Source organism: Rhinopithecus bieti, unplaced genomic scaffold (genome assembly GCF_001698545.2).
Source record: "Rhinopithecus bieti isolate Rb0 unplaced genomic scaffold, ASM169854v2 scaffold_61117, whole genome shotgun sequence".
Lineage (NCBI taxonomy): Eukaryota > Metazoa > Chordata > Mammalia > Primates > Cercopithecidae > Rhinopithecus > Rhinopithecus bieti.
Window position 1 is genome coordinate 3,572,829 of NW_016824934.1, and position 18,504 is coordinate 3,591,332.

At 42.7% G+C, this 18,504-nt stretch overlaps 1 protein-coding gene across 1 annotated transcript in view; it reads left to right on the top strand.

Annotated features, from left to right (window-relative positions):
* TMEM247 (transmembrane protein 247) overlaps positions 1–18,504 on the top strand; it is a 58,129-nt gene that overhangs the window by 14,131 nt on the left and 25,494 nt on the right. Inside the window, exon 4 of the mRNA XM_017862693.1 lies at positions 16,540–16,710. The gene's annotated coding sequence lies outside the window, so the exon portion shown is untranslated. The remainder of the gene's footprint in view (positions 1–16,539; positions 16,711–18,504) is intronic.

Here is an 18,504-nt window from a genome sequence, read left to right on the forward strand (position 1 = left end):
CGTGTTGGCCTAATAAACCATCCAGACTAATACTGGCCCTCTGATACCTGTCCCAGCTCTACTCAGCTTAAGATTGGTCCTTCCCCAAACTCCCACCCACACTGGTTCTGCCTCTGCACATGTCTGCTTCCTGTGGGTCACACTCTGAGCAGCAGCCCTAAGTCTCTGATTTGTCTCTAATTAGCCTTGCTGTCTCCCCTTTACTAAACTGAAAGCTCCTTTTGGGAAGGCCTGGGTCAAGGACCAGAGAAACAGGCACTGGATAGGGGCACATAGCAGGTACTCACTAGGGACTCGTGGAATGAAACTGGAACAGAGACATTACCAAACACCCCGAAAGCCCTGAATAGTCTAATAGGAATGTCATCCCTGAACTCATATGGAACACCCAATTCAAGTAATTTGTCATATAGTGTCTTCCAATTAGTGGCTTCTGGAATGTGGCTGGTAGGCATAGTCCCCTTTGCCAGATCTTCTATGCATATCTGAAATATAGTACAAGTCCTCTAACCACAGAGGAATGTTGAAAGTTGAAAATATTATATAGCACATGTTGGCTCTGCCTCTGCCCTCCGGGTACCCACAGCTCCTGGGCACCTACTGCCAGTTGAGACCACATAATCCCAGAGGCACACACTTCCTGAAGGCCACTCTCATGTCTCCCTGGCTCATCCCAGTGTCTCTAGGTCTCCTGCTGCTTTAACAGCCAATGACCCCTTGAGTCTCCTTTCGGGCCTCTTCCTCCAACCATGGCCATGTTTTCTTGCTTACATATTTCTGAGCAAAAGAGATAAGAACTCGTCCCAGCCTCCCTCCACATTCCAACAAATGACCATGTAGAACTGAGGAGACCCTTAAGTTGATTTTCCCCTAATTAAAGTGGGACAGACTAAGATGTCCTAAATTCAAGTTGTTCAAGATTCTGGGGGAAACTGCCCCATGTGCATTACACTAGAGGCTCATCCCTCAGCTCTGAACCCCTTCCTGGGTGCAGAAGTGGGGATGGAAACCCAGGGAAGCGTGGGGCCTCCAAGTCACTCAGGTGACTGGCTCCACCCTTGTCATGTGCCTTGAAGGGCCCCCCACAGCGCAGGCACTCACAGCAGCACACTCCCATCTTTGCAAATATCTGGGAAGCACGTATTTCTAAACAAAGGAAATCCGGAGAGTCAGGCTTGAATGTCTCCAGATGGACACTCATTCCTTGGAAACCTCCTCTCTGCAGTTCAGCCTGAAAGGAAGACTTTTCCCCCTCAAGAACTTAGCATTCATGAAAAGAAGTTTTCTTCAGAAACTTGAAAGCTATTTCAGTTGCAAAAAAATATGTCCAAAGTTTTCTGCATGTGAATACACAAACATGAAGGTACACACTCATTTGAAAAACTGGGAGGAAAGGCAGCCCAAAGAAAATCTGCATATTGTTAAAAATGTAAATCAAGGCCATCATGATGGCTCATGACTGTAATCCCAGCACTTTGGAAGGCCAAGGTGGAAGGATCGCTTGAGGCCAGAAGTTCAAGGTCAGCCTAGGCAACATAGCAAGACACTATCCCTACAAAAAAAAGACGAAACTTCACCAGGCATGGTGGCATGTGCTAGTAGTCCCAGCTATGTGGGAGGATCACTTGTGCCCAGGAATTCATGGCTACAGTGAGCTATGATTGTGCCATTGCACTCAAGCCTGGGTGACAGAGCAAGACCTTGTCTATTAAAAAAAATGTAATTCCAATTTCTTCAGGTCTACTTAATATTCAAATTCAGTCTACTTAATATTTGGTGGTATGTATCTTTCAACAAGTTTGTCGCATTCTTCTAAATTGCCAAATTTACTGACATAAATTTGTTTATAATATCCCTTATTATCCCCTTAATAGTGATATCACCTCTCTCATACCTGATACTGATTATGTTTTAAGTTTGGCAAGAGGTTTACCATTTTTCTTGACCTTCTCTCACAACCAGCTTTTGATTTTTTCTATTTATTGGTTCTGTGTATTTTTTTCCCACAAATTTTCACTCTGATCTTTATAATTTCCATTCTTCTCACATTTTTGGGTTTTATTTGCTCTTTTTATTCTGCTTTTTTAAGGTGAAAGCTGAAGTCATGATTGGAGATCTTCTCTAATATAGGCGTCTTTCATGCTATAAATTTTCCCCTAAGTACAGCTTTAGCTGCAAAGCACTGTGAAATCCTATATTATCATTTTCTGTTTTAAGTACTTTCTAATATATGTTTTCTTTGACCTATGTATTATTTAAAAGTATATTATATAGTTTCCAAATATTTGAAGATTTTTCCAGATCTCTTTATGGATTTTTAACTTAATTCCATTGTGGTCAGAGAACATACTTTGTAGGACTTGAATCCACCTAAATATATTGAGACTTGTTTTATGGCCCAGAATGCGTTCTATCTTCATAAATTTTCTACATGAACTTGACAGAAATGTGCATTCACTTGTTGGGTGGAATGACCTACAAAGTATCAATTTGGTCAAGTTGGTTTATACTGTTGTCCAAGTCTTCTATATTCTTGCTGGTTTTCTATTTGTTTGGATTTTTCTATTCCTCCTTGAAGTTCTATCAGTTTTTGCCTCATATATTTTGAAGTGCTGTTATTAGATACATAAATGTTTAGGAATGTTGTCTTCTTGATGAATTGACTCCATTACTATGAAATGACTATCTCTGGTAATATTCATTATTCTGAAATCTATGTTTGACAATATTAGTCCTAAAGTTGGTATATTTTTTTCATCCGTTTAAACCCATTCATATCTTTATATTTAAAATATTTATATCAGTCTTTAAATATGCAGATTAAATATTTGTTGTTAAAATGGGTTTCTTGTGGGCAGTATGTAGTTAGTTGGGTTTTCCATTTTTATGCAATGTGACAATATCTGTCTTTTTATTTGGGAGCTTACACCATTTCCACTTAATGTGATTATTGATATGATTGAGTTTAAAGCTACTGTCATGATATTTTCTATTCATCCCATCTGTTTTCTTTTTTTGTCTTCTTCTGGATTATTTATGTTATCTCCTTTGATGGCTTTTTTTGCTAGACTCCATGGTGGTTAGAGTTTATAGTATGTATGAAATAAAAAGAAATATGTACATAATAGTCTCTGACCCTGGTTTCTGATGTGGGAACTCCTAAAACCCTTGTAATGTCTTAAGCAATAGGAGTGCTAAGAGCATCTTTTGTTCTAATATTTGGTCTTTGACCCAGGTTCCTGACACAGAGATCCTAAATCCCTTGGAATTGCCTGGGCAATAAGGGCATCTTTTGTTCTAATGAGGTGACCCTTGGTGGGCTCCTGGGTGGGGGCTGGTCACCAGAAAGACCATACCAAGATTAGAAACCTGGAACTTTCAGCCCCATCCCCCATCCTCAGGGAGGGGAGAAGAGTTGAAGATTGAGTGAATAATTAATCATGCCTATGTGATGAAGCCTCCATAGAAAGTACAGGCTTTGGAGAGTTCTGGAATAGTGAACATATCCACTTGCTGGAAGAGTGGCACACCCCAATCCCACAGACAGAAACTCCTTCACTTGTGACCCTTCCAGACCTCGCCTTATGTATCTCTTCATCTGGCTGTTCTTCTGTATCTGTTGCAATGCCCTTTGTATACATTTGTAAATGTATTTTCCTGAGTTCTGTGAGTCATCCTAGCAAATGATAAAACCTGAGGAGGGGATCATGGGAATATCCCTTCTATCTGTAGCCAAGCCAGACAGAAGTTGTGAGTAACCTGGGACCCACTACTTGTGATGGGCATCTGAAGTCAGAGGCAGCATTGTGGGATTGAGACCTCTAACTTCAGGCACACACTGTCATAATTTAATTGAATTATAAGACAGCTAGTTGGTGTCCAAGGGGAATTGGAGAAATGCCTGGTGTGGCGTGTGATTAAAATGGGTTTCTTGTGGACAGAAACCCATACATACACACACATCTGGTGTTAGAAGTGTTATGACTATACAGAAGGAAACATTTGTTTTTACTATGCAGTATGCTTCTTCACTTTCAAGGGTTAGTATACTACTTCACATATAGTAAAAGAACCCTACAACAGCATACTTATATCTCTTCCCTTCCTCCCTCCTGTCCTTTGTGCTATTGACATACATTTCACTTCTGCGGATGTTATAAAACACAGTATACTTAATTTTTGCTTTAAAAGTCTACTGCCTTTCAAAGAAATCTAAATAAGAAAGAAAAAGTCTATACATTTACCCATGTAGTTACTGTTTCTGCCACTCTTTATTCCTTTCTGTAGATCCAGGATTACTCTGGTATCATTTACGTCCTGCTTGAAGAATTTCCTTTTAACATTTCTTAGAGTGCAGGTATGTTGATGATGAATTTTTTCATCTTTTGAGGTCTGATAATATCTTTATTTTGCAAATGTTTTTGAAGAATATTGTTACTGGGTAAAGAGTTGTAGGTCCACATTTTTTTTTTTTCATTACTTTAAAGATGCTGCTCCACTGTCTTTTCATTTATGTTGTTTTCAATGAGCATTCTGTTATTCTTATCTTTATCTTTTTTCCCTGGTTGCCCAGTTGATTTTCCCTTTATCAGGAGTGTTCAGCAATTTTATTATAATGAGCGTTGGCTTAGTTTTGTGTTTGTTGTTCTTTGTTCATTGGGTTTCAGTGGATTTATAGTTTTTATCAAATTTGGAAATTTTTTAGTTATAATGTCTTTTATTTTTTATGTTCCTCCCTCTCTCCTCTCCTTTGGGATACCAAAAGCATGTATAATTGATCACTTGAAGTTGTCTCAAGTTCACTTGTGCTCTGTTCATTTTCCTTTTTTTTTTTTTTTTTTTTTTTTTTTTTTTTTTTTTTTTTTTTGAGAAACAGGGCCTCACCATGTTGCCCAGGCTGGAGTGTAGTGGTTATTCACAGGTATGGTCCCACTACTCATCAGCATAGGAGTCTTGACCTTCTCCATTTCCAACCTGGGCCACTTCACCCCTTCTTAGGCAAACTAATGGTCCCCCACTTCTGGGAGGTTACCATATCAATGCCAATCTTAGTGCAAACACTGAGTCAGCATAGTATAGCCCAGAACTCCTGGGCTCACGTGATCCTCCCACCTCAGCCTCCCTAGTAGCTGGGACTACTGGTACTGTGCTCGCTCTCTGTTTCATTTTAAATTGTTTCTATTACTGTGCCTCAGAAGTTTATTAATCTGTTCTGCTGCAATTTATAATTTGCCATTATTTCCATCTAGTATTTTTTTTATTTCAGACATTATAGTTTTTACTTCTATAAGTTCAACTTAGGTCTTCCATTTCTCTACTTATTATGCTCAATCTTTCCTCCAGCCTTTTGAACATAGGAGATATAGTTACAATAATTGTTTTAACCTTTGTCTTCTAATTATTATCTCTGTCATTTCTTGGTTAGTTTCAATTGACTGATCTGTCTCCTCATTTGGGTTGTATTTTTGTTTCTTTACATGCCTTGGAATTTTGAATGGATGCCAGACATTGTGAATTTTATCTTGTTGAGTGCTGAATATTTTTACATTTCTATAAGTATTCTTAAGCATTTTTCTTTTTTTTTTTTTTGAATACCATTATTTGGAAACCCTGATTCTTCCAGATCTTGCTTTTATACATAAGAGCAGCATTTAGTCTAGGGTTCATTTTCCCCATATAGCAAGGAAAGACCCTTCTCAGTCTACCCAATACTTTGCATGTTTTGAGGACTTCCAGGCTGGTACTGGGATTAAGCACTTTGCTCATCTCTGTGTGATCTCGGGCCACGGTTCCCTCTTGTCCTTTCCGGTGCCCCAGGTAGTAGTTTCTCACGTGCACGCACTGAGCAGTACTCAGTAGAACACTTGAGAATGACCCTCTGTGGATATCTAGAGTTCTGTCTGTATAACTGTCTCCTCTTCTATTCTCCATTCTGCAAAGTCCAGCCATCTTAGCTTCCCCAGATTCCTAACTCCACCTACTTCACTCAGGAAGACTTGTGGTCAGTTCCTGAGTTCCTCCTTCCTAATCTGCAGCCTGAAATTTCTCTCCAGAGAGTAAAGTATGGAAACTGTACGACTCCTCTTGCTTTTTTTTTGTCTTTCAGGGATTACTTTCCTTTGTTGCCTCATACCCAAAGTCTTGAGAGCCATTGTTTCATACACTTTGTCTGTTTCTTTGTGTGTGGTGGTGGTGGTGGTGTTTCAGGTAAGAGGATCAATCAGTTCAGTCCCTGTTATTTCATATTGAGCAGAAGTGGAAGTCAGGACTGTTGATGTCATTTTAATATCTGTGACAGTGGTAGCCATACCAGAGTGAGAAATACAGAGGAGAAATAAAACAAGATTTTATTTGCTCCTTAATCAGATGATAAAAGTGATTTGTAAGGGTATAAAGAGCCAGGAGCAAAATACATGTAAATATTAATACTTTAGAAAGTCAAAGAAAAAAACTTTAACTGAAAGAGTAGCAGAGTTTGTTGTAATATTGGTGAGGTAATAGACAGTTACCAAAATTCAGGCGATGTGTTATCTAATACTGACTATAGAAGAGGGGCTTACAGTGCCTATTTGGAGGTCAGAGACCTGAGCCTGCTGCAGTGTCTTGGGCAAGAGTCAGGCTTTGTGCCCTGGCCAGGATCTTCTCTGGTTAATAAATTCAGAACATTTTTGTCAAAAGTCCCAAGTCACTCAAGTTGAGACGACACAGTTGTTTTCTTATTGAATAAGTCCCTTTCTAATCCTAAGAGATTTACATTTAAGTATAGAAATGATAAATCTATCTAAAAGTAACATGTTAAATTTTAAGAATACATATAAATTTAATATTTGAACCCATATCACGTTTAAGAGAATTTTCAAATTAGAGTATCAAACAAATTAGACTTGTGATTCTAATCTAGGATTTCTATTACTTTTAGTCTTATACTTTTAAATTAAAAATTACAGGCTGGGAGCGGTGGCTTATGCCTGTAATCCCAGCACTTTGGGAGGCCAAGGTGGGTGAATCACGAGGCCAGGAGTCTGGCAAAAATGGTGAAATCCTGTCTCTACTAAAAATACAAAAAAAATTAGCCGGGAGTGGTGGCATGGGCCCGTAATCCCAGCTACTCTGGAGGCTGAGGCAGAGAATTGCTTAAACCTGGAGGGGCGGAGGTTGCAGTGAGCCAAGATCGTACCACTGCACTCCAGCCTGGGCGACAGAGCGAGACTTTGTCTCAAAAAAAAAAAAAAAAAAAAAAAATTACAATAGGCTTTAAGTTTACAAAGAATACTGAAAGCTGGCCAAGTGTGGTGTCTCACACCTTTAATCCCAGCATTTTGGGAGTCCGAGGCAAGAAGATTGCTTGAGCCCAGCAGTTCAAGACCAACCTGGGCAACATCACAAAACCATGTCTCTAAAAAAAACATTTTTTAGCATGGTCCCAGCTACTCAGGAGGCTGAGGTGAGAAGACCACTTGAGCCCAGGGGGTTGAGGCTGCAATGAACTGTGATTGCACCACTGTACTCCAGCCTGGGTGATAGCGCAAGACTCTGTCTCAAAACAAAAAAAAAAACAACAAAAGAATACTGAAAGTTACTCTCTCTCTATATATATATATACACACACACACGTACACACACACATATACATACACATACATATATATACACACACAAATATATGTTTCATATATTTTTGAAAATTATGAAATAGTTTAGAAGATAATGTTGATTAATTACACAGTTGAAACTCTTAAAAAATAAAAATTAGGATACATGGAATTTCAAAGGCAGTTTGGACGTTTTAGGTGCCCCTTTAACATGATTCTAAATATTCACTAGATTAAAAAATAGAATGAAATCTGTGGGTTAAACTTAAAAGCTTAAGCCATATGCAGTGGTGTGCACCTGTAGTCCAGCTCCCTGCCCCTCCAGCTACTTGGGAGGCTGAGGTGGGAGGATCACCTGAGTACAGGAGTTGGAGGCCAGCATGGGCAACATAGTGAGACCCCCATCTCCAAAAATATATATTAATAAATAATTTTAAAGGATGTGTAACTTTTGAAAAGCTTAAGGGAAAATTAGTTTTCAATTTAAAACATTCACATAAAATTTAAAACGAAAGTAGAACCTGAATAGTCTTTTATATGTCAGTGCTCCCCTGCTTTCCTCAGAATACCAAACACTGCTCATTGACAGAAAGAGTCCCAGGCCTCTAAGCACAATGTGAAACCGATTGCTCTAAGCTGTGGTCAGTCACCGAAAGGTAACTCTGAACCAGGCACTGTCATTTACAGATTTGCTCACTGAATTATCACAACAGCTCTCTGCCACAGGGATTAGTTTTAGTCCTAGTTTTACCAGTGAAGCAACTAAGGCTCCCAGTCAGGATATGGCAAAGCTTTAGTTTACTTAAAGCGAAGTTCACTCCATGAACTTCGTGGAGTTCACGAAGTCTATGCTCTCAGTCACTATGCCATGTACAGTGTAATCCCTCTGTATTTCATTTTTTTCACTTTGTTTTCAAAGAGTATTACAGCAACAACATAGAGGATGGATTGATGAGAAGATAGAGCCAGGAGACTAGGTGGGAACAGTGGCCCTCTCCATGTGATGTAAGAAGGGCATGGTCTATGACTATTGCTGGAGTTGGAGAAAGAGGACAGGCCTGATAAGAAAGTTGGGAGAGGGCTATTTGGGAGGTGGCCATTAGACTAGCTGAGAGAGAACGGCGACTCTGGGTTACTCCAGGGAGTTGGGTGGGGACCCTGCAGAGGGCAGTGGGGGCTTAGGTGGAGAGAAGGGGAAGGTTTAGGAGGAGGAGGGTTGGGGGTTGAATCTGAGTGTCTGCAGAAGCAGTCAGGGAGCAGCTAGACATGGGAGTCTGAAGGTTAGGACAAAGATTGGTTTTCAAAAACTGGAGAGGCAAAATATGTATTGGCACTCATAGCACTAGGAAAAGAATGTTGTTAATCCAATTCAACCCATAACTACTTTTTGGCTAAAGGAAAGATTTGGTTTTGGATTTGTTTGCTAATTTTTACATATCTAAGTCTCTAACGGCTAACATGGAATCAATGTATGAACTAAAGCTGCCTTTCACAAATACTCCAAAGAGAACACACCAGAGGCAACTACTGTATATACAACTGTATCCAAAAAGCAGCAAGGCCTCATTACTCAGGGAACAGAAACAGAGCATTCCCCAAACCAACTGTGGGCAATGCCTATGCTATGTGCAGGAGGAGACCAAAGAGAGACCTAGTACCTGCCTTCAAGGGGCTACCAACATCCCTTTGTTCCCGGCATTCAGGTATCTACCATCCACAAGCAGGCTAAGTAGGTCAGTCCAATCTGTATTAATGAGTTCTGAAGTATCTTCCATAATTTAGGATCTGGTCTTGCCTTGAAGTTGCCAGGTTCTAGAAACTTTGTTATTTCTACTTTTGTTCACTTGGATCATCAAAGGGATAGAACACATAATCATTTTTCCATTGTGTTAGCAGGACACATCCCAGTTGCTGAGAAGTAGTAATTGAGTTTATCAAATACAATTACCTCCACTCAGTCCACCTCTTCCTCAGTTTGCCTTTCTTAATCAGGGAGAACTAACTCTACCTCTCACAAAGTACCCTTGCATATTTGAATGGCTTCCCAGGAGTCTTTGAGTGGCATATAATTACACTTAATTTAATTTTTTTGTCATTAGTCCCAGAGGCTTTGATCCAAGGTCTCTGTTATTCTGATATAAGGAAAATAAAGCTCCACCTAAAATTAAATATTTGCCTTTGCATTCAGTTTGCTGTTCATTGTACAAGTAATCTTCTGTTAGAATCTTTGGTTTCCAGCGGCCATTTCTGGGCTTGGCATATTCTCCAGTTTCTTGTGTTTCCCCATCAGTTGTCAGGTCACCAGGAGCCTGAGCAAACTCAGGTTTCTTGAAAACTTCTAGATCAAGGTCTCAGGAGGTGACAAAGAAGGGACTCTTACAACTCTCTTGTTTTCCATGCAAGGCCAGAAATCCTCAGACCTTGAGCCTTGGGAATGGGGTGCTTCTGTTGAAGATGCAAATTGGTAGAGAAAAAATAAAGCTCTTGCCCATTTGGTTTCAGGCAACGTACCTAAAGTAAATCACAATCCAGCCCACCTTCCATTTGTAAACCACTGTTCATTAGGTATTTACAGCGTGAGAGCATAGTGTACCTGTCCTGAAGGACCTAACGGTATTATAGAAGAAAGAAACTAGTAAAGCAGTCAGTAACAGTAGGAGGTCAAATAGAATACAGACTGTCAGAGATGCAAAAAAATATACACAGAGGGGCTTCAGAAAGAGAAACAAACTTACCAGGCCATTCCTCTTTAGCTTTTGGGCAAAACCCCTCTTTCCTTGGTGGCAAAGCCAAGCATCACATTGTCCTCAACTCTTCATTGTCACTTTTCTTTAGGGACTGCCTAGACTTTCCAAACTTAGATTGAGGGGTTTATTATCCAGACCAACTGACTTCCTTTTCACCCTAATGCCTGGCACCATCTTGGGAGAATTATTTATCATGTAAATGATACTGAACATCCTAGTCTCCAGGTTCTTAACAGTCTCAACTCCAGTGACTCCTGCCTTTCTATACTGGGCTGCCTATCCTCCTGGTCATACCTTCTATCTCAACACCAACAAGAACTACCTCATCATTCAAGTCTTCATCTCAATTGCACACCAGATCAGAGCCTCTCATCCCTTCAACTCTCACTCATGTCCTCCCACTACACTTAGTCTCTGGCCTCACACCTTGACCTCTGAGCTCCTGACTCTACCTGGCTCTCCATATCTACCTGTACATCCTAACTTCACTTCCTCATCCAGCCAAGACCCTACCGGGTTTCACTTCAATTGTTCTATTGACAGCCACCTTGGCACTGTCATCTTCTTGTCTTTCTATCATATCTACCCCCAATAAACTCCGAATCCTGGATTGATCTAAATGTCCTCCCTCTAGACAAGGGTTACTTTTTGGGCTGCTGGAGAAAATCTCACCATGGGGAAGAATGATGTCCCACAGAATTTATGGCATCAGCTGTACCATCAACACTCCTGGCTGCTCAATTGTCTCCTCAGGGACTCTTCTAAACATGTATGTTTTTCCTCAAGTTTCCCAAGCCAATTTCCCTTCTCTCTCTTAGTTGTCCCTAATTCTTACTTTACAGAAACGTAAATAAAAATCTCCCAACTCCCTGCCCCTCCACCACCACCCCCTAGAAATCTTAACTCCATATGTCCTTCAACGTACCCCTCCTCAGAGGAAGGGACATCTGGATGTTCAGATGTATCTGTTCTCACTGACTCCTCAAGGGCCTGGCTCCCTCAGCAACAAGTTCTCTTCAATGACTGTCAACCTCTGGATTCCCACTGGATTATTCACTTCTTCCTGTAAACAAGCTCATGCCTCTTCTTTCTTTAAGAAGTCTTGGCCAGGCACAGTAGCCCAACGTCTGTAATCCCAGCATTTTGAGAGGCCAAGACAGGAGGATTGCTTGAGCCCAGGAATTTGAGACCACCCTGAGCAACATGATGAAACCCCATTTCTACAAAAAAAAAAAAAAAAAAAAAAAAAATGCAAATATTCACCAGGTGTGGTGGTGCATGCCTGTAGTCTCAGCTACTCAGGAGGCTGAGGTGGGAGGATCACATGAGCCCAGGAGGTTAAGGCTGCAGTGACCTATTATTGTACCACTACACTCCAGCCTGGGTAACGGAGTGAGACCCTGTTCCCCCCCACCAAAAAAAAAAAGAAAAAAGAAAAAAAAGTTCTCCTTCAACCCACCGTCTTTTCCTGCTGTCACCATAGAGCACACCCTTCTTTCATAGCCAAGTTCATGGGACACATGGTCTACAGTTTCAGCCTCCACTTTCTCACCTACATTTCCTCCCCAAGGTGAGCACCACCAATGCAGCTTCTACTCCTCTCAGCTGCCAAAAGTGCCTAGTCCACGTCTACATTTAGATGTCTAATGGATGGCTCAAACTCAACATGTCCAAATCTAAACTTCTGATCTTTGAACCCAAACCTTTTTCACCCATAGTCTTCACCACTTCCGTTGAGGACAAAGCCATCCTTCTAGTTGCTCATGCTAAGAAAGACAAAATAATACTTTTCTTCTTTTTTTTTTTTTTTTGACCCTCCACATCCCAATCTATCAGGAATTCTTATGGCTCTGCCTTTAAAGTATAGCCAAAATTTGACCACTTCTATGTGCTCAGCACACAGAGTTGCTGAAATCAAATTTGGCCACCTCCCTGCCACCACCCTGACCCAAGCTGCCTGGATTCCTACAGCAGCAGGTCTCCCTGTGTGACCCCACCCTCCCTACAGCCTATTTTCAACACAGTAGCCAGACCATAATTTAGACCATGTCATTCCTTGACTCAAATCTCTCCATAGGCCCCCCAAAGCCAAATTCCTTCCATAGCCTACCAGGTCCTGGAATATTTGCCTCTACTTTGCCCTTACCTCCCTGAATTTATCTCCTGCTACTCTCCCTCACTCACTCCACCCCAGCTGGCTTCCTCTGTAGAGTTTTTAGAACATGCCAGGCATAGCTCACCTTAAGGCCTTTTTAGTGGCTATGCTTTCTCTAAAATGCTTTTTCCAGATATTTACATGGTCAACCCCTCACCATTTTCAAGTATTTGCTCAAATGTAACCTCATGACCACCATATTTAAAACTGAAACCCCTGCCCAACATTCCTGATTTCCCTCAAGTATGTTCTACATTTTTTAATTGGTAGCTCTTACCTACAGATATAGTATAAATGTGCATCTAACATGCTATAAGTATACTTGTTTGTTGCATTCATTCTTTGTTAGCTATCTTCCCCCTCTAGAATGGAATTATTCACTTGGATAGCCTAAGCTCCAAGAACAGTACCTGGCATATAGTAGATATATATAGCACTTATATATGGATATATGTACTGTGTATAGTATATATAAAATATATATACTATATATGACATGTATATATATTATATATGCATATAGTAGGCACTTTATATAGTAGGCACTCATATATACATACTATATCTATATGGAAAATAAATTGAATTGCCAAGGTCCCCAGTGACCTGCTGAACCCAAAAGAAACTTTCCAGTCCTCACCTTACTGGATATCCCTGCAATTCTGACACTGCTAACCACTGCATCTTCCTTGAACCTCTCTCCTCTAATTTTCTTTCTCTGTCTCAGGCCACTCCTCCCTTGTCTCTTCTGTAGGTCTCTTTAAGTATTGAGTACCGTTGGCTACATCTTAAATCCTCCCTTGTTCTTCACATTCTAAAAACAAAACACAACAACAACAACAACAAAAAACCCATACCCAAGGTGTCATTGCCACCTGAACACTGAACAACTCTAAAATAGATGCCTCCACACAGACATCTCTCAAGTGTCAGACCTAGCCAACCAGCTGATTACCAGACAATCGCAAATTTAACACAGCCAAGCCAGCTCCTTGTCCAGAGCTTGCTTTTTCAGTGAGTACCGTTCACCCAGTTGGCCAAGCCAGAAACCCAGGAGTGGTCCTCGGCCATTTCCTCTCTCTGACCCTCCACATCTGATTGATCACCAATCCCCTCATCACTGCCACCTCCTGATCACCTTTTATCTGAACTGCCATCACGGCCTCCTCCAGTTTCTCTGCTTCTGATCTCACCCTTGAAGGCCATCCTACAGGTGTTTCAACTCCCTTGCCTCTCAGTCATCTACAGGGAAAATCTAAACTCCCCTTGGGCAGGGATGCCAGGCCCTTCAAACAGGCCCTCTAGGTCAGCCTCATCTCCAGCCACTGCCCTTCTTCCTCCAAGAGTCCTGGACCACGTGCCCTCTCTCCTGAGGGTGCCTCCATGCCCTTGTGGGTGCTTCTCCCTCTGATGGTCAAGTCCCTTCAGTGCCTGTTTGTCTCTACATATCTCACCCTTCGAAGCTCAGATGCCATGTCCTCTAAAGCCACTTTTTCAAGTCACCCGAAGCATCCCACCTAGGTGCCCACCACATTTTGTACATACCTGCACCATGGCAACGACCATGTGGTCTTCTAATTTTAATAAACCTTCTCTATTGGCTCCCCATGTTGGCTGTGATGGTCAAGTATTAATAAGGAAAAGGGCTTCATAAGCTGTAAAACCTCAAACAGATGTTTGTCACTGAGGGAAGCAGGAACCAATAGGGAGACATACAAAGAAACAATTACAATGAGGTTATTACTTTTGTGAAGCGATAGATATGGAAATTGAGGCTCAGAGACCCTATGCAACTTCAACAAGAAGCCAGGAACAAGAAGCAAGGCTTGGATCTAAGCATCCTGGTGACTAAGGAGTATCACAGTCAGGGTTCAAGTTCAGAAAGTAGAATCTACTCGTTTGTTGGCTTTTTAAGCTAAAAGGCCATAACAGAGAATTCGATGCCTACAGAATGAGTTATGAACATGGCAGGAGAAGAGGGCTCTAGACTGGGCCATCAGAAGTGACATTCAGAACCGTGCAACCTAACTCACCCACCAGGGGAGATGCCCTTTACTATAATCAAGAAGGCAGAGAATCAAAGCTCAGCACACAGAATTTAAAATCAAGAACACACTGCTAAATTTCCAATCCCAGGGTCAGGGAGGCATTACACCCCTGTTGATGTGCCATGACACCTATGAAGCTAACAGCTGGACATGGAGTCACCACTGCAGCAACGTTCATACCTCAGAGCTGTGCTGGCCACCAGCAAGAGCCAGCATAGCATGAAGATGGCCTCTGCTCCACGCCCACCTTCTAGAGATCTCATTGGCGCATCTGTTGGTGGAAACTGATTTAAATCTAGAATACTAGGAGCAAGGGAATCTAGGAAATGCCGTTTTCAATTTTCTAGCCTCTCAGATACAAGAAGACATAAGAGCTTGAAATGGATGCCAAGTGTGGGTCCACAGCAGTCCCATGCAGCACAAGATGGAAATACCCTAAGTGACGTGCATCTTACCATGGCAACATACCCCAGCAGAAGACAAAAGTTTTATGTGTTGTTTTAGAACAAAGAGCTAAGAGACATTTCAGTTCCTGGGGAAAAGATAAAGATTTTCCTAATATGAATTGCTGAAAAATTTCTTATGGAGGTGCGGAGGACCTTCCATAGTGGACATTGTGTAATGCTCAATGAAACACACATCGTTTATCTTCAACATAAGTTTCATAGCAGACACAGAAGGAGAATTCGCACACTGGTTCTTGAAGTGACTTTTAAAAAGGCAACAGCATAATATGGACCTGGAATCAGGGACCTCACTTGTCCCCATATCTGCCATTAGTTTGACTCCTGGGTTGGTCATGTTCAAACTGCGCGGCTTAGAGTCTGTGAGTTCCATGAGGGAGCGTGGGGGTTGGGCAGGTGAGAAGAGGGCATGCTGAGCCGTCCTCTAGGCCCCTTCTACCAAAACAGCCAGAGCTGTATCCGTTTTATCTGAAGTCCACATAAATTTTCCTTTTAAAAAAAGGGCTTCATTGCTTTTCAAAATATTTGAAAATTATTTGACCATCTCTCTTTTTTGATATAAGATCCTATGGCAGCATATGGAGATTATTGCTCTTAAAAGTCTTTTTTTTTTTTTTTTTTTTTTTTTTTGGTAGAGACAGAATCTCACTACCATTTCCCAGGCTGGTCTTCAACTTCTGGCCTCAAACGATCCTCCCTGCTCAGCCTCCCAAAGTAATGGGATTACAGGTGTGAGTCACTGTACCTGGCCTAAGTCATTTATTAAAACTAGCTCTGGTAGGCCTGGTAGGCCAGTGTGAAACCTGGTAGGAGCTACAGAACAGTGTGAGGTTCTACACTGGCCTATAAGATCAGAATTCTGTTCAGCTGATCCAGACTGATCTAAAAACTTATGAGTGGCTCAAAATAGCCAGTTCTATGGCTGCCTTGTCCAGACAGCAAATTCTGTGCTTTTTTTCTCCACCATATCCCACAAAACCCAGCTCCAGGCTGGGACCATGGCACAAAATCAATCAGAATGCCAGGATACAAAAGAAGCTTAGAGATCCTCTGGCCCAGTATTTTCATTTCACAGGTGAGAAAACTGAAGTCTGGAGGGAGCAGGGGACTCAGCGGCAGAGCTGGGACCTCTCCCCCACTCCCAGCTCTTCTGTAGGCTCTTATACCTATCTTCTCTTGCCAGTTCCATATTTAATCAACATCTCGCCTGCACCTGCAGCTCCCTTAGAATTAAAATGCACACCTCATAATGCCAGCAGTGTTCTCCTGAGGGGTGCTGAGCACTGACGAGAGATTGGTGATTCCAGCAAATAAATATCTCCATCAATCATAGGAGCAGCTGTCTGAAAGGCCCAAACTGAAGGGAAGAAACTTGCTGCCTTTTGTTCTTCCCAGAAAATTTCCTACCTTCTCTGTTTTCTCTCTCCCCTCCTTCTTGAGCAGAATTTCTGGTCTCCACTTCCCAAATGAAGCCTGCCAAATGGAGCTAAGTTCTCAACCTACCCTCAAAACAGCTGAGTCCTGGCTTTGCAGGGAGAAGAACGGCAGCCCCTGGTGAAGCAAAATCCAGCCAAAGACACAGCTCATTCTGGCCAGGGATCTTTCTACGTAGGCCAGGATCAGAGCTCGGCAGAGAGCCAGGCCAGCTGGCCCATTTATGAAACTGATCGACAGCTAGAGGCTGAGTCGGGATGCAGGGTCAAGGTAAAGACCGCCTTCTGAGAGCACGAGGAGACCAGAATGGTGAGGAGCATTTGTCGGAGGAGTCCTATCTGACTGTGGGCTCCACTCTCCTTCCACCTGTCACTGCTTATGTGTGGCCAAATGAACACAGTCACCCCATGTAGAGTACTTTTGAAGCTAAACTTTCTGCCCAGACCTGGCCTTCTTCTGTGGTCTTCCCTGATTCTCCATGGCACCACCATTCCACTAGTCTCTGAGGCCTGAAGTCAGGCAAGCCCTGTTGATTCTTCTACAGGAGGGTTTTACATCTGTCCCCTGGGCACCACCTCAGTCTCACACATCTTCCTCTCTGGCCCAGAACTTACAATCATCTCCTAAACGGGCCCCTGCAGCCTGACATACACAAAAGCCACAGTAATCTTCCTAACCCGACTTTGCATGTGATCCTTCCTCATAAATTTGCAATGTTCCACAAAATAATGAGCTGGGACTTCAAGGCCTTGTATAATTGGATCTTTTACCAAGTTTCCAGGCTCATGTCCCCATTACGAGTGCACTTATGCATGTGTGTACACATTCACAGCTTTTGATTAAGCCAGAGTGATGTACCCACTGTCCCTTAGAAATGTTCTGTGGATTCCTGTCATTGTGCTGTTGTTCTCACCATTTCTCCCCTTGGCACAGTCTCACCCATAATGTGACATGTCTAAATCCCTCCTGTCCTTTCCACTCTTCTCCCCCTCCTTCCACCTTCCAGGCCCACAGAGAGTCCTGTCCACCTTGAATGCACATCCCATTTGTCATCTGCACCATGTATGTGAGCATGGCCTCCAGATGACTGGTAAGTTAGATGGGGCATGTGTTACTATCCCCATTTTACAGAAGCAGAAACCATGCCTCGGGAGCTAAAAGATCTGTCTCCCCACAGTGGCACAGCAATGGGTAGCTTCAGCAGGACTCACCCTGGTGTCCCGCCCAGCCCAGTCGTTTCTCATTCTTTCTGCAATGCCAGAGGCAGAAGAGCCAGGGCTGGAGAGGAGGAGGTGGCAGCAGCAGGGGGAGGGGGCAACAGGCCATCGTTGAGGACGTCACTCACTCACGGTCCAAAGACCCTGAGGAAAAGCAGTGAGTAGTACTTGGCTCCCCAGTCAGCCAGAAAAAATAGGACAAGCTCAGCTTGAGAAAGGATCCAGCCCAGCTCCCACCACGTGGTCAGCCAGACTTGAGGCGGAGGAGTGGCTGCTCCTATAAGCAACCCCACTGCCATGTGGTAGAAACTTGAGGGGCAGTGTTTCTGGAACAGTATTCCTGGAAACTTGAGGGGCAGTGTTTCCTGGAAGGTCAGACTGAGGCGACTGCCATCGTTGTATATTTCTGTTATCACGTTGACTCGGGGGAGTCCAACACCATTTGTCAGATGGTGCAGGAAGACACAGTAGCCAGGCCTTCAAAACAGGGCGCCTTTGTCCACTACTGACACTCTGGCTGGGAGCCCAGCTCAGCTTCAGGGGAGGATTTAGGTCAGAAGAAAAACGGGAGGGGTGGGGGCGGCTGCAGCCTTAGAATCTGTTTCAGCACAAGAGCTAGGCGTTTTACCTCTTCCCACGGCCATACCTATGCGCCCCAGGCCAGGGGGTGGGAAAGGCTGGCCTTACCTTCCTCATTACTACTGGCTTTGGGGGGAAAGTCTATCTGGCAAATTCCTGTCTGCTGGAAAGGCCCCAGGCCATTTTTATCAAGCTGTCACCTCTTTCCCGTCAGCTCAAGTCAGAAAGTCTTTACTGACCTCGGGGCGAGCACAGACCTGTGCACAGA